Source organism: Emys orbicularis, chromosome 3, assembly GCF_028017835.1.
Source record: "Emys orbicularis isolate rEmyOrb1 chromosome 3, rEmyOrb1.hap1, whole genome shotgun sequence".
Classification (NCBI taxonomy): Eukaryota; Metazoa; Chordata; order Testudines; family Emydidae; genus Emys; species Emys orbicularis.
Genome location: NC_088685.1, coordinates 174,527,294 through 174,544,224, shown reverse-complemented (window position 1 = coordinate 174,544,224; position 16,931 = coordinate 174,527,294).

Genomic DNA, 16,931 nt, shown 5'->3' with positions numbered 1-16,931 from the left:
CTGTAAAGTGCCAGGGTAGACAAGCCCTAAAATGGGGCAGGGCAGGGGTTGAGCCCAGGCGAGAAAGGTCAGACTGTGAAGTGTATACCTGGAGATTTAAGCTGCAAGCAGTGCAGTTTACCTTCAAGAAACTCTGCAACCTGTATAAAACAACATTTAGGGTGAGAAATTACTATTTGTACCCAATTTTTTAATGTTTTAAGCCTAGTTTGCGTGTTTGTTTTATTTGCTCAGTAATCTGCTTTAATCTGTTTGCTATCCCTTATAATCACTTAAAATCTACCTTTTGTAGTTAATAAACTTGTTTTTTGTTTATTCTAAAACCCAGTTTGTGCAATTCATAACTGGGGCGGTGGGCAAAAAGCTGTGCATATCTTCCTCCATATTGAGGGAGGGAGCGAATTTCATGAGCTTTCGCTGTATAGATCTCTATACAGCGCAAGACAATACAATTTTGGATTTACACTCCAGAGAGTGTGTGCACCTGAGTGCTGGGCAATTCCCTGAGCTGAGTCTTCCCACACAGAGCTGATTGCAGACCCTGTGTGATTCTACTTCTGTGTGTGTGGGTGTGGGTGTGTGTGTGTGGGTGGGTGTTTGGGTGTGGGTGTGCACAGCAGGACAGGGTGAGGGAGCCCAGGCTGGTGGAATGGGCGGGCTCAGTGGGACCCCAATACATGAGGTGTCACCCCAGAAGGGGGATCCAACCCATCACAGTGGGTTTAAAAAAAAACTTGAGCAAGTATTTCTTCACACAATGCACAGTCAATGGCTGTAGTCAAGATGGTCAGGGCTACAACCCCATGCTGTGGGTGTCCCTAAGCCTCTGACTGTCAGAAGCTGGGACTGGACAATATGGGATGGATCACTTGATAATTGCCCTGTTCTGTTCATTTCCTCTGAAGCATCTGGCACTAGCCACCTTCAGGATACTGGGCTAGATGGACCCAGGATACTGACCCAGTATGGCCATTATTATGTTATGTTCAATAGAGGGTATTATTAATTGTGGTAGCTATGCATGTACATTGGGAGTATAATAAACCTCAGAGTGTTAAAGTGAACTTCCAAATTCTGCCAACAACTGGTGCCCAAGTGCTCTAAGAAACAGCTAAAAGCTATTCATGTTTGTCAATTGTGAAAAGCAGAAATGAAGCTTCAAACTGAGTTTTATTCCTATGAACTTGGTCTTTGTGAAAGTCATATTAACAACAGTTCTCTCCTGCATGTCTGCTTGCCAGATGGAAATTTATCTCCAAACTCTGTAGAGTAGTGTGATATTACTGACATGTTATCACTGCACCATGTTGTCTGTGCATTTGTGTCTTCTGGGAAGAAATGATCAATCCAGTTTAAGCTCTAAATATAATTACCCATTAATATTCTATGATATGAGACTTCTTAATTGTGGTTAAATACAAAATAATTCATAATGCAACTTTATTGTTTTTTCACAGTAAAAATTCAAATTAAAAACATAGTAGCAAACCACTAGGACCAATGCAATTCACTTGTAAAAACTATTTTGTTTATATGTTGCCTGGTTAAAAAAAATTAAAAATTGAGCTCAGCGGTTTCATTTTAATTAAATCCTTTGCTTTAGGGTGTAAAACAGATCACCTGCTGGGTCCTCAGGAAAGAATTATTCAAAATGCAAGATTAAAAATCAGCTAAAAACTGAAATAGTGGTTCTTTTCTCTCCATCTGCAACATCCAGAATGACAAATCATAGATTCCAAGAGACCTTCTGAATCTACCAGCTTGCCCTCTTCTGCCTCGTCCTTTCCCATACCTAGGAATAAGATCAGGGCCCAATTCTGATCTCACACCAGTTTTACCCTGCTGTAATTCCATTGACTTTAGTGGAGTAACTCCTTATAGACATTGGTGTGAGAGCAGAATGTGGACCTTCACAGTTATTTGGGATATGTGTATCAGAAAAAACAAGTTCACATAATCCCTCACCTTTCCTACTTAGGAGACTACTTGAAATATAGGGGGAAAATGTTCCTTTCTCCTGCCTCTGCCACCTGTCAAGTATTGTCCATTAAGAGCTGCACTAACTATAGAGCAACAGAGATCAAAGCCTCTCATTGACTTCAGTGGATGTTGAGTAGGACCCTAAACATTTCCCCATGTAGAGTACTTTGTTTAGCTGCTTAAATATCTGAGGTGAGATATAGCTCTGCCTTTTGTTAAGTTTGACCATCTTTTTCATATGGCACATTTGGAAACATTAGATCTTTGGGGCACAAACAATGTATTATCCTGGTACCAAAAGGAATGGCTCTAAAGTTACCACATATTTATCTAAGATAATCACACTGGAGACTCAAATATCACAAGATCAGTAGCATATTTGTTCAACATCCAGTAAAAAACTGAAATGTTCTAATAATAAGATAATGAACAATACAAGGTAGCCATAACCCTGTTGATTTTAAGGGAGAAAATGTCCTGAATTCCCTGTAGTCTAGTCTCACTACTGATATAAACCATTTCTTGTCTGCTTCCTATGCTCTCTAAGAAAAGAGTCGATTGTCTGTGTACTGGATCCAAACCTCTCCTGTTATCCAGAAGCCTATTCTTAAGTAGGGCCAAACGTGTTCCAGCCTAAGCCCTTTATAATAAGCTTCTGCTGGCCCAGATCCCCAGTTCAATTAACAAAGGGATTTTTCTTTCCCAGTCACTTCCCTGAATCTTTAAGCTTTTACGTATTCCTCTGGATGGGATGAGAAGAGGAGCAGCAATATCTTCCCTGGGAATTACTAATGGAAATTCTGTAGGTTTGCTGAGAAACAGCCAAATAGAATGGCTGGGATTCACCTCTTTCTAGCTGGTTACTGTCCCCCCCAATCTCTATGAAGAACAAGCTGAGCAGTGATCATGCAGAGGGACCATCACAAGGTTGGAGGGAGGAGGACAATGCCACATTGACTCTGTGGTGCTCTCTCTCCAAAATACTTTTGGAGACACTGTAGCAGAAGCTCCAGTATTTACCTTCTGGTTGCAGAAACGGAGGAATGGGGAATAGGATCCAAGGACAAGAAAGAAAAATAAAATGAAGAATATCAAATGGTTACAAAACTGAACTGATGAAATGAAAATATAAATGGTAACTCCCTGTCACTTCAAAAGCAAACTAGTGTCTAAACTGTGCCTTAAACATGTAAAGCTCTATGCAAACATGTCTACACTAGCAGAGTTACAGCGCCACTCAGAGAGCGCTGAAGGAAAACCGCTGTTGTGTGTTCACACTGTCAGCTGCCTGCGCAATAGCATGTTCACACTTGCTGCACTTGTAGCAGTATTCGGAGTGGTGCACTCTGGGCAGCTATCCCACAGAGCATCTCTTCCTCTTCTGCCGCTAAGAGTTGTGGGAAGGCGGAGGGGGTCGTGGGGCATCCTGGGTACTGTCCCAATGCCCCGTGATGCATTGCTTTGCATCCCGGCAATCCCTGTGCTTTCGTCCACATTTGGCACCATCTTTCAATGGTTTGTGTACTGCGTGCTCTGCCTCTTCGGTCTGCAGGAATGGATCCCGCACTGTTGACCAATATGCTGCTCGCTCTGACTAACATGTCACGAGTGGCAGTGGAGTTATCCCTAAACTACAAAGACAAGAGGAGTGCAACATTGATCTCACCACGGGTAGTAGCTATGACACGAGATTGCTTGTGGCATTCACGGAGGTGCTGACCACAGTGGAACGCCGCTTTTGGGCTCGGGAAACAAGCACTGAGTGGTGGGATCACATCGTTATGTATGTCTGGGATGACGAGCAGTGGCTGCAGAACTTTCAGATGTAGAAAGCCACATTCATGGGACAGTGTGATGAGCTCGCCCCAGCCCTGCACCTCAAGGAGAAGGAGAAGCGCATGGTGATTGCACTGTGGAAGCTGGCTACTCCAGACTGCTACCGATCAGTCACTAACCAGTTCGGAGTGGGAAAGTCGACCATTCGACTCGTGTTGACAGAAGTGTGCAGGGCCATTAATTGCATCCTGCTCCGAAAGACCCTGACTCTCGGCAACGTGCATGACATTGTGGATGGCTTTGCACAAATGGGCTTCCTTGCGGAGGGACGATAGATGGCACGCATATTCCAATTCTGGAGCCAGACCACCTATTTGAAGCTGAAAGCCACCAATATTTCTTGCTATGCTCAGGAGTGCAGTGCTTGTAATGCTATAAGGTGATTGTGATTGGTGCAAACGATGCATTATGAAGGTGTAAGAAAATTGCCTGTTGTTTTGCAGGGCTCTGTTTGCTTTCAATTAATGGAATAAAGATTGCTTTCAAACCAAAACAATTCTTTTATTAAAAAACAACAAGTGGAGGAGAGAGACAAACAAAAGAACACATCAGCATTGAGGGGGATGAGGGAAGGGAGGGTTTCCGGAGGAGGTGGGGTCCCAGAACGGTTAAAGATTTGTGTATGTCCAGGTATCATATCCAACCTTCTCCTTTGAAGTACAATGCAGCGGGTACTGTACTTCAGCAGTACTAAATTGCAGAGGGACAGGTGTTGAGTGCAGTGGTAATGGGAGTCGGCAGGGCTGGACTGTAATGGGGCAGGATTGGAATGCAGCAGGTACAGACTGGAGCCAGGAGGTTGATAAGAGTGTGTTGGCGGTGTCTGGGGGCGCATGGGAAAGAGTTTTGCGACAGCAGCTGCAGGGCAGGGCGGACACGGAGCTGCTCTGTTTGCATTGCTAGTAGTGCCTGGAGCATGTCCACTTGGCGCTCCATAACAGTTAAGAGCTACTCTGTGGCTTAGTTCTGGCGTGCCGAGTTCTCCTGTCGGTCCGTCTTCTCGCTGTCCAGCCACTCCTTCAATTCTTGTTTTTTGCCGCGGAGTGCTTCATGACATCATGCAGAAAGTCCTCTTTAGTTCTTCGTGGCCGCTTTCTAATTCTGCATAGCCGTTCAGCCGGCAATAACAAAGAGGGAGGCTGGGCTCCCAAGGTCATCTCAGTGAAGCCAAAATGCAACATTTTACAGAAGCAATATTGTTTGCAACACAGAGACCACTGATTTAAAACACAGCCACTATTCACATACCTGTCACTAACTGGCTGACCCCAGGCAAGCACACATGAGCCACAAGACCCCCAAAATGGTGAGTAGCTGCAGGGGCAGGGGAAATCAGTGTTCACGGACCCTACTGTACACTGGGCACGTGGCTCTTGGGGAGAGCCAGCACTGTAAGGGTGGCCTTATAATCATTACTGTCCCCACATTTTCCACAGGCTGTGTTCAGGATGGAAGATATTTCGCTGCTGAGGGTGAGCAGGGAATCAAGGGAGGGTCTTCTCCAAGACTGCAGCTTCCATCCTGGCCCTTATGTGGCTCACCTGGGTGCAGCAATGGCAAACTTCCCCCCCAGTGACGGCAGAGTGGCACGGGAAAGTTACTGTTAGTGCGCTTCATACAGATACAAGACTGCTTTCTGCAACCCTCCTGCCCCCAACAACTCGCTTCAGCAATTTCCAAATCAAAGTCACTTACCGGGGCCTCCTCTCCTGTTTGCGCTTTGCCAACATCCGACAGCTGTGGCTGGCTAGCCTCCTCCGGGGTAGAAAAGAGCTCCTGGCAGCATGCATCTCTGACCTCCAAGTCATCCTCTGCCTCTGGGTCCCCCTCCCCATCCTCATCCAAGATTTCCTCCTTCTGGCTCAGTCCACTCTCGACTGGCACGCGAGCCACCAAAGTATCCACAGTGACCTTCGCAGTGGAGGTGGGGTCGCCACCGAGTATCGCGTCCAGCTCTTTGTAGAACTGGCAGCTCATGGGCGCAGCACTGGAGCAGTGCTTTGCCTCCTGTGCCTTGTGTTAGGCATTCTGCAGCTCCTTCACTTTGACCCTGCAGTGTGTCCCAGTCATGGCCCCTTTCTGTCATGCATCGTGAAATCTGTCCATAGGTATCATAATTCCTATGGCTGGAGCACAGCTGGGACTGGACAGCCTCCTCTCCCCAAATGCTGATGAGGTCCAGCAGCTCAGCATTGCTCCAAGTGGGGGATCGCCTGGTGCGCGGAGCAGGCATGGTCACCTGGAAAGATGTGCTGAGATCACTGCACGCATCACCAAGCAAACAGGAAGGGGAATTTCAAAATTCCCAAAGAATTTAAGGGGTGGGGATGACGGTTGGTCACCTGAGGGCAGGGCAGTAACATTCAAACCGATGGCGAGAACAGGGCATTGTGGGACACCTCCCAGAGGCTAATCACAGTGCTGTAATCGACCAGGGTGTCTACACTGGCACCGCAGCACTGTAGCTCCGGCGCAGAAAGCTGTACGCCTCTCATCGGGATTTTTTTTTACAGCGCTGCAACTGTGCAGTTTCTGTGCACTAAGTGGGTTGGCAGTGTGTACACCTCAGGAATTACAACGCAGAAAGCCTCTTTACTGCACAGAAACTTGACAGTGTAGACAAGGCCTAAGAGTCAGACAGTTGCCTATGGCGGAATAACTCATGTAGCTGTTTGGTAGCTCCTCCTGGCTCCTCTCATGGACTTTTCTTGATATCATTTCTTTGAGGAGTGAGTAGAAGGGTTTGCCCCTCCCCCCAAACTAGTGGAATTACTGACACCAACATGGTTCTTAGGAGGGTTCTGTGGAGGCCCTGTGTATCTCCAAAATGTCTCTCTTCCCACTGCAGCCCACTCCTAATTCAGTAAAGCCAAAGTGCCAGGGATAACTCTATCAATCTGGGTCACTGAACATTCCTCCCCACTCCACCCTGCTCCCCCAAAAACGGGCTGGTCCACAACACAAATGAAAGGGAAGCATATGGGCCAGGCCCCATTTGAGATATGGCATTATAACAAAAGAAGATTTGGGGAAAAGGAAAATTATCTTCTTCAAAGTTCCGTATCTCAGAAACACTTTGTCCAATTAACCTCAAACTTTCCCCAAACTACTTTCCTTTGTTTAGACTCTACTCTTGAAAAAAATCACACAGAAAGTAGAGTTTTGGGGAAAGTCAAGAGAGGATCTAAATCAGGGTTATAATGGAAAACAGGTTAGAACTTTAACTATAGAGTCATTATTGTTCTTCCATAATACATAAACCACAGCATTCGAGGTCTCAAAATCTGCTTGATTTTTCCCATCATACTCATAAGTGGGGTATTTTTCTGTAAAACATTTTCCCATGTGCTTCTCAGTGTTGTCCCTTATAATGCCAGTCACTAGCTATTTATTCCCAAGGGCATAGCAGGCATCTTCTCAGTTATTTAAAAATAATAATAAAAAAGACCCACCAGATTAATGAGACTTCAGACCTGCTCTTTTTGCTGCTGTCAGGCTTCTTCATTTTATGCTGACAGCCAAACCTGTCCTTCCTCTTTTCTATTTGATGTCAAATTTATATCAGCCACATGGGAAAAGGAGGAGCAGCTTCAGTCGGTGGCTTTAATCTCCATGCAAAAGGAAAGCCAATGATGGGGCAGTAAGGAGCACTGAATTCTTCAGTATAAATGTGGTTGCAAGGTCCCTTTCTAGGGACAAAAAAAGATCTTCAAAGGAAAACTGCACCAGTCACACACACAAATGCAAATACACGTCTTTCACAGCTCATACATGTGGTTTCCACACAGGAAACAATTACCATAATTAACAGACCAAAATAAGCCCACTGTTCATTTAAAAATGCACTTTAAATTGATGGAAGCATGAAAAAGGTGGCAAGGTTGTGGGGTCTCATTACCAATGTGGACTAAAAACCTGGTTGTGTATTTAGACTGTCAGCTCTATATTTTTCCAGACCTATCACATCAAACTCAAACTCAGGACAAAACTAAATACGTTAAAGATCTGAATTTTCTCATGCAGACACTCAGACGCCATGATTTCTTCCTACAAAACATAGGACCTTGTTCGTCTGGAATTAAATATATTTGAACGATACTAATAAGACTAAAAGAGTCCTTAGATGAGAACTATTGGTGGTTGATATTGTAGATGGTTCAGAAAGTATCTCGTACAGAAGATTATATTAAGGATTCTCATTTGCCTGGTTTTGAACATTTACATTTGTCTAAATTATTCTTTTTCTTAATAGCCAAAGATTTGTATTATTATATTATATTATATTATATTATATTATATTATATTATATTATATTATATTATATTATACTTTGGCTGCAAAAACCCTTTCTGATTCTGTTCTGTGTCAGATATCAGAAGACAATTTCATATCCTATTACTGTAACAGTATGCTTTATTTAATATGACTATATTAGGGAACAGATAACAAAGATTTATATGTGTTACCATGACTTTTTCCTTGCCCCTCTCTAAAAATTTAAGGTCCAAGCATGTATTCCTTGCACACCCTAAATTCCTACGGGACCTAATTCTCTGCTGCCTACAGACCCCTGTATGCCACTCCAGTCAGATGTATACCCACCCAGGAATTCCCCCAGCACAGAATGGTTCACAGTCTTCACAGCCCTATGCCAGCCCAGTGTAGGGATAGGTCAGGAATGGGAGGGGTCATGTCTGAGAAGATAGAAGGTGTAACCAGAGCACTCTACCCATTCTGGGCTACACAGTAGCCTATAGCAAATTGTGGAGTCAGTGGGACTTCTCACATGAGTAAGGGCTCACCAGGGTGAGTGAGAGCTCCACAATCTGGCCAAAGTGCTGCAAGATCTGATATAATAACTGGGCTGACAAATTCACCCTAATTGTGAGGTGAATTGTAAATAGTATATGGAAGTTCATAAAATGTTACAATAACCTCTAAAGCCAAACGTTAATGGAAAGTACGTCACGTTGCTTTTAGTAATGAATGTTATAAAGAGGTGCAAGAGAACCAGACAGAAAAACTAAAATTAGTCCATACAAAAAAGGCCACATTAATATAACTCAAGAACTATGTCAAAATCATGCTTAGTAAAAAATAAAAAATGTAAAACCAAAAGCTCATACACCAATTTTGGTTTGTCAGATATTATGCCTAATTGGTAGAAAAAATAATGAGGAGATGGGCTATTCCAGCCATCACTCCCTTTTTGGGTCCTTAAAGAAAGAATTGGTGGGAGGAATGGATGAAAGAATAGACAGAGGCTACTGAAGCAAGTTTCACCACCCCCACTATCTCCTGGGATCCCAGACCTTCTTCGACCTAATCCTGAGGGAGGTCCTGACTAGATCAGGTCAGAGAAGGGAATTCAAATGGCATCACATTGGATGTAATGTAATGGCATTACTAGCTCCAACTAAATCCAAAACGCCGCCTGTAATAAAATGAAATAGAACTTTAACTGCAGCAGCAACAGCAACAACAGCTCCGGCTCATCTTAACTAACGTCTTTTACCAAGCCCCTTTCCCTCTGCCCCCACCGCCCAAAAAAACCCAGTTACCACCATCTTTAATACCATCTAAAAACTGTCAAACAAGGGTTTTTTTCCTTTAAAAACTTTCTCCACCTAAAGGGAAAGGGAATAAAAAATGTTGTTAAAATAAAAGCCATATTTTACATGCCAGATGAACACGGCTACCACTCTCAAATCTTTCTTTTCTGTATCTTTAATATAAAGTTAAAAAAATATATAGTGTGTTTGCCATAGTACTAAGCAGGATAAAGTCTCTGAATACCAAGCCCCAAACTATGTTTTACACTATTTAATGTTACACAGTAACTAAGTTATGTTAACACCTTTAGCCCATATATTCCATTTAAATTAAAATAACAGATTGCCACATAGACAGTAGTTCTGTCCAGCCTGCACCTCAGTTATGATCAGAAAGAGAGAGAGAGCAGAATTATCTCTGTGTGTGTCCAGATAGATAAATCTCCTTGCCCTAACCTTAGAGCATAGAGCTCTTTATACTGTGCCTGGTTTGTTGTGCTTCCTGCTAACAAAGGCTGGACTGCTGAAGTATTTCGACTCTTGCATAAATGAATAAAAGGTGATTTTTTTCCCCTAAAATATTTACTCTCTCCTTCCCTCCATACCCCTGCATCCATTTAATGATTCTGAGCAACCCAGGACATTTCAACTGGTACAACAACTTGACGCGTTACTCTGTTCACATATCTAGCATGAATCATTCACGTAATTAAAAAAATCTTACTTTAGGTTTTCAAAGTAAACGTTTGGGATTTTATTTTTTAGGACCCCTGGGAATAATATGTTAGATTTGACTTCTGGTATATATCTTTCATATGTTTCAGTGAAATTAGTTAGATCTGGAAAATGTTGCCCTTTACCTGGTAATTCAGGAAACTGAAGAAACTAATACATTTATCAAATGAACAGAAATGGCCCTCTGGATTTCAACAAAGTTTCCTTTGCTCGTGTATACTAAATTCCAGTTAATCAATTTTCTACACATCATAATGTTTTAAAACAAAAGTTGAAATGACAATGAAATTTGATTATTATAGTTCTTTGCTTGTAAAAGAAAGTAAAGAAACGAACATTTTATAGTGTCAATGTACATAGAAATAAATCCCAAGGGGCCTTTTCGACAAGAACACCACAGCAGCTTCACTCTGACAGCTAACGGCTTTTACAACATGCTAGAAGCCATTATTCAGCAACACTCTGAAACATTATGAAAAGCAGAGGGAAATAGTGGGATCAAGAATTATGCCCTTATTCACCTTTAAGTGAAATTACCTCATAATAGGGACTCGACAAAAGAATTTAACTGTGCCAAATACTATCATCCCCTTCCCAACAGGCATTCCTGAACATCTGCCTTCATGGGCCTATTGTTTATTAGCAGAGTAATGCTTTTTCATTTGTATTTTCACCCATAATTTGTCCAGGCACAGTGGTGTTTGCTGGCAAGTCAGTCAAAATGGCTGGTGGGGCATTACAAGCCTCCTCAGCTGAATGTTCAGTCATTAAAGTTACCTTCTATAATGCCCATCTTCTGGGGCTCCTGGGTTGTTCACTGACACATGGGGTCTCCTGCCTGGAATCGTAGTATTTCTGCATTAGAGACCCCTATTGAGATGTGTACTACAGAGCCTAGGGTAAAGCAGTGTTGCCAACTCTCATGATTTTATTGAGAATCTCACAATATATGATGGTTTACCGAAATCCTCAGCTCCTGGAGGCATGTGATTGAAAATCTCAGATTTCGGCTTTTAACAAAAGGAAGTTTCTAGCATTCATGGTTGCAGAGAAAAACTAGAACACATGACCCTAGTGAACCCTGGAGGCTCAGAAACCAGAAGACAAACAAAAAACAACCTCCCACTTTTTTTAATCTCATGATTTCATTTTTGAATGCTCATGTTTGACAATACTGGAACTGCTAACCTTTCATACCTCTGAAGATGGATGCCCCCTGGGGCCCTTAGTCTCATTGGTTTTTAGGTGAACCTATACCTGTGGAGGAAAAGAGTGCATGTGTAAGTGGTTCTGCTTCTGTGATATGATCTTCTTTCCCCCGGCCCTGCAGAAACCCTTTCACAGGGAGATCTATAAGGTTGTACCTCCATAGAGTTGGAGAGAGATGGGAGGATCCACAGCAGGGAAGACAAAATAGACTCTTCTAGATCCTCCCCATATCTCAAACCCACTGTGAAACGCAGCATTCTTCCCTGCACTGGGGAACCCTTGTGACACCTGCAGCAGGGCCAAGCAGTAGAGCAGATACAAGATCTGTCTGTATGTGTGTCCCTTGCTTCCTGCAAATCCACAGGTTAAGCATGGGGCACCTTGGATTCCTCCATGTGTGTGCAAGCCACCCCCCTCCAGCCCACTGATGACAGAATGAGTAGGAAGCTGAATTTTAACTCATGCAGTTTCCTCTCCCTATGCAGGTTCTTCCCACATGGGAATGCAGTAAAGTAACAGCTGTGAATAGTTTATGGAATGGGAATGAAGGAGATTTTATTTTACTTTGGTTTCATTTTTCTGAGTGTAACATTGCCCCAGATGTCTGAGTGGTAAACCACCCCTGAACAGACACATGAATGGCCAGTGGGGCTCCCCACAACTGTCTCTTTGAATGGGACACTGTCTTTTCTTTTTACTCTATAGCATTTAACCCCTGTCTTAGAAACTTGGAAGCACTTTTTGTTTTATTACCAATTCTTTTCTTTTCCATTTGGCAAAATCTGATTTTTTTAATTTATTTATTTTATAGAATTGTATTTCTAATGTATCACGAGCCAACATACTTCTGCTTTGTCTGCTCTCTTGTGGTGGGTCCACAGGAATGTGCAACGTTCACAGAATAAATCTACTTGACAGATTTTTCACATCAAGGTTGCTGCATTTTTCCAGAGACACTGTTAAGCAATTTTATAGGGTTTTCTGTATAAGCTGTTCATGCTCCACTCTCCAACCCTAAAATCTTGAAAATAACATTTCCCTCCCTGATGGGTGACAAACTATGGGCCACATGTTGCCCTCCCATAGATAAAGCTGCAGGAGGGTGACCGGCATCCCATTCTGCACAAGTTAAAACAGAGTTAAAGGCACATCTTATGAGATAACGTTTATAAAGCATTTTGAATATTAAACATGATCCATAAATCCTGTGGATTCATATTATCTCCCCCTCCAGGGTAATTTGATCCATCATGGTGGGGAAAGGAGTACAACCAGGAATACCAGCACAATTCATGGACCTTCCAGGGAGTCTGTGCAGGACCATATGGACCCTGGCATCTCCATAGATCACCTTCACCATATCCTCCACACTGGCCTCTCTCTTCCCCAATTTAGAGTCACTGGCTCTGGCCCCTGCGTGCACCTTCTGAGTACCAAGGCACTATCTGACTCTTTCTTACAAATATCCAAGGACCAGCTTCAGCAGTCTCATCTCCTACATTAAAATGGAGACGTGGCAGTTCCACCCCCAAAAGGAATTCATACTGGGAGTGACAGAGACTGAAGTGGGAAAAGCCTCTGCGTGAACTTAGCAGCTATATTAAAACTCAGCCATTAAGCAGCAAGACTCAGGGAAATGAGTCAAGATGTTCAGAAAAAGGAGACGCAGAGTACTTAAGATAAAAAGCCCCAAACAGCATAGATAACACTCATTCTCCCAAGATAAACAATTTCCATGCCTGTATAAGTACAGCTGCCTCACTCAGATCTGTACAGAGTAGGGGGGGGAAACAGGAGGCAGAAACTGAAGGAGAATGGATACCATCTGCAGTGTTTAGGAGATACATACAGGGGATAAGAAGTAGGATTTTAGGGCCAAATGCAGCCACCTTTACTCAGGCAACACCCAAAGACGGGGGGGGGGGTGAACGGGGCAAATCCTGTCCCCAGCCTGTGATCACAGAGGGGCTTGGCAGCAGAACCTGTACAATTCCTTTGCACAAGGGATGGTGTGAATTTAGGCGAACTACACCTGTAGCAGAAAGCATGGGGAAGGGGCAGTCCAGTTTAATGGAAGGGACACAGGTCACTGTCACCAAATAAATCCTCTGGTATTCTATGACAAAACCAGAGAGTGCAGTGGGTATGGAGGACTGCTTCTTTCCATTCCACTCCTCCCCTGTATATCCATTCAGTGACCAGCCCAATCAGTCTAACTACTCTCCAATTCTAGCAAACACTGGTAGCAGTACTTTTCACTTCCATGTTTACAGAGAAGTAGCTCAACACTGTACAAAGGTAAATAATAGCTTCATTAGTGGTAATAAAAAGTGGGGGTATGGTATGCAATGAAAAATTGGAAGTGAGCACTGAACAGCACTAGGAATCTAGGACTGACCAATGGTCCATCTAGTCCGAGTATCCCATCCAGGACCTGGCTAGTAACAAGTGTGTAAGTGGCAGGTGAAAACCCCTGCAATGGACAGTCATGCAACAACATGCCTATTACATTCTGCATGGAGCCCCTTTTAAGAGGGACTGCAGAGCTAGCTGGTGACAGGGAAAATCCAGACTTCTTGTGCCAGCTTACACCGGGACTGAAATAAAGCTCCAGAATTGTTATTTAAAAATTCTTATCCTTATTAAAATACACACAATGGGATTTGTATGCATAGACATGTTAATGGGATCTAAGGATATTCAATGCCTTGCAGAATTGGACCATTTTCACAGTGTAAACCATTTAGGACAAGAGTCCCAGCTGGTGTATATTAAGGTAGCAGCACTGAAGTCAATTTACACCTCTAGACAGCCCTTTTGTGATATGGCTACAATAATTGTCCATATTTCCAGTGCTTGAGTGCTGTGATTTTTCTGTGCACTCCAGAAGCTGGGATCTGCTGCCAACGGAGGCAAGATCGCAGAAGAAAGGAAGTGAACCAACCCAGCCAGAATACCTGCAAATCCTTCCAGTGGCATACCTGTGTAATTTCCACCACCATGTAGCTGCAGAAAAACACAGAAAGAGTATACATGTTAGCAGCAGTGGCCTTCCAATAAAAATGAAATATCGCTTGTCTTCTATGCTGAAGGGCAAAGAACTATCATATTAATTCTTCTTACATATATCTCACTACTCAGTTGTAATCATTGTGTTTTGCTTGGCAAAATGGCTATCTAAATAACAGTGAAACATGTCACTGGAAGAAAGAAAAAAATCCTAGATCATGTTTCCCTTGCCATTTCTTCATGATTTCCATTAAAAGTATAAGTCTTGGTAATAAATTATTAAGACCTATAAAAACTACTCTAAGACAAATGTATGAGACAGAGAGAGAAAGTACATATAAAGAAAGCTCTTGTATGCAAGATGGTAGAAGTTACTTAAAGGAGGAGGGGGATAAAAAACAGATGAATCTTTAACGTTACAATTTCTTTGTATCTTTACCCACTACCTGGACTAAAAAAAATCATAATTCTTTGTTACACTTCGTTTTTGAAAAAGAAAACACTTCAGTTCAGTTATGAGAGAATTTCTGTGTGAACTTCGTAGATCTAAGGCCAGACAGAAGTCAATTGTATTATACATTCCGATTGCAGCTTTATATGATTCCTTGCAGTTTCCCCATTATTGTTATTGTTAATTTCACAGCATACAAATAGAGAAATTAGGTAAAAATATAAAATACTCTCTGGAAGGTTGCAACAAAACACTACTTTATTTCTTAAAATCCACAACCAAAAACAGACAGACACAATGAAGGCTGCTCCCTAAAGCAGAGAAGCATACGTCACCCAACCTTGCTGTCGGCAGGCTCTTTGTAGACTGATACTCAAGGCCCAGATCACACGCTTCACTACAAAGCCCCCTAGCCTGCAAGCAGGACTAGGAAACCCCTTACAAACTTAAAGGAATAGCTTGTAATTTTAACACAGCTTTCAATACATTGCAGTTATGGATGCATATAAAGTAAAATTCATCCTTATGCAAAGGGCCAGAACAAGTCCCACCCATATTTATTATTATTATTTCATATTATGGTAACAGATAGAGGTCCCAATCAAGATCAGGTCTCTACTGTTCTAGGTACTATACAAACACATAGTATAGTAAAAGAGTATCTGTCCAAAAATTCTTAGAATCTTAATAGACAAGATGTGAAGGGCAAACAGAGGTACTGAGTGGTAAAGTGTCTTACCCTATATGGTCACCCACTGAGTCATCAGCAGAGCCATGATTATCACCTGGGTCTCTTGAGCCACAATCTAGTGCCCCATACACTGGACCATGCAGCCACCCAGAGTGACCAAATTCTCTTTTTATGAACTTTGTTGGTATTTCTGTACATTGCTGTAGTATTTTGGGTATTTTAATTAAATTACAATAAGCGATGCTTGGGGCCATACTCTCTGCTGACATAAAAATACAATGAAGTTACACCAGCAGAGACTGTGCTATAAGAAAAAATACAATGAAGTTACACCAGCAGAGACTGTGCTATAAGAAAAGAAATTGGCTCTATGTAGATGTTCACACAGGGCTGGTCTTGTAGCCCTTAATATTGCAAAATTATCATCAAAATCATTAAAGATTTTGTCTGAGGAAGGATTTAATCCAAAACTCTCATTCTTCTAGTATGGGATTTCTTCTGATTCTGATTCACAAAATCCTTGTTTTAAATGCAACCCACACAATCTACTTTTATACTGTGTAAAAGTTAAAAATCATTAAAAGTCACACCAGCTTCAAGCACATTACTTGGAAAATATACCATTCCTACTTTCCACTAACAGTGAACACTAATTAACAATATCTGCTAGCACTAGCATAAATCAAAAGTGTCCCTTTTTTCTCCTGGGCACTGCACTGGATAATATCAAACCAGCATAAATACTTGGAATGTTTCTTATTTTTTTATTAATGATAAAATATTGGATGTCAACATGCAATGCTTTATGCATTGCATCAGACAGCTCTAACAGTAATTGTGATGAATGAGGGTGGAAGGGCCAAGGTTGCAGGCATTTACGAAGACTATGTGGAGTGAAAATATTAGGATTGATTAAAGGTCAAATACTTATGAATTTATCTGCGTTGTATACATTTTCTCATGACACAGGATCACTTATATTACCTACAAAGTGAAGTAGACTAGAGCTGCAAATCAGATCATTTTAAAGACTTTAACCCCTCTATAGGTTTAGCCATTTAGAGTAATTAATGATACCGAAACATTTTGGTTATTTGAGCAATAAACTAAAACCCCAACCCTCTAATAATTCCTCTAGCCTCACTCAAACTCATGAATAACAGTCATTCTTGATTAATATTTACAATAGTGTCAGAAAAACACCAAGTAGAAAATAATAGCCCAAAGTATAATTATCTAAACAAGGTATGCTTTGGTCAAGAAAATATATTTTATCTGATACTTCACTCCAGTGGTAACTTGTTTTCAAAGGAAAAATTGAATTTACTGTGGACATTAGTATAGCTTAGTCTTAGGTGTAGTCTCAGATATTAGAATCTTTTCGGGGCCTGATCCAGTGTCCAATGAAGTCAACAGGAGTATCTCCAAAAAAACCAGGAGTACTTGTGGCACCTTAGAGACTAACAAA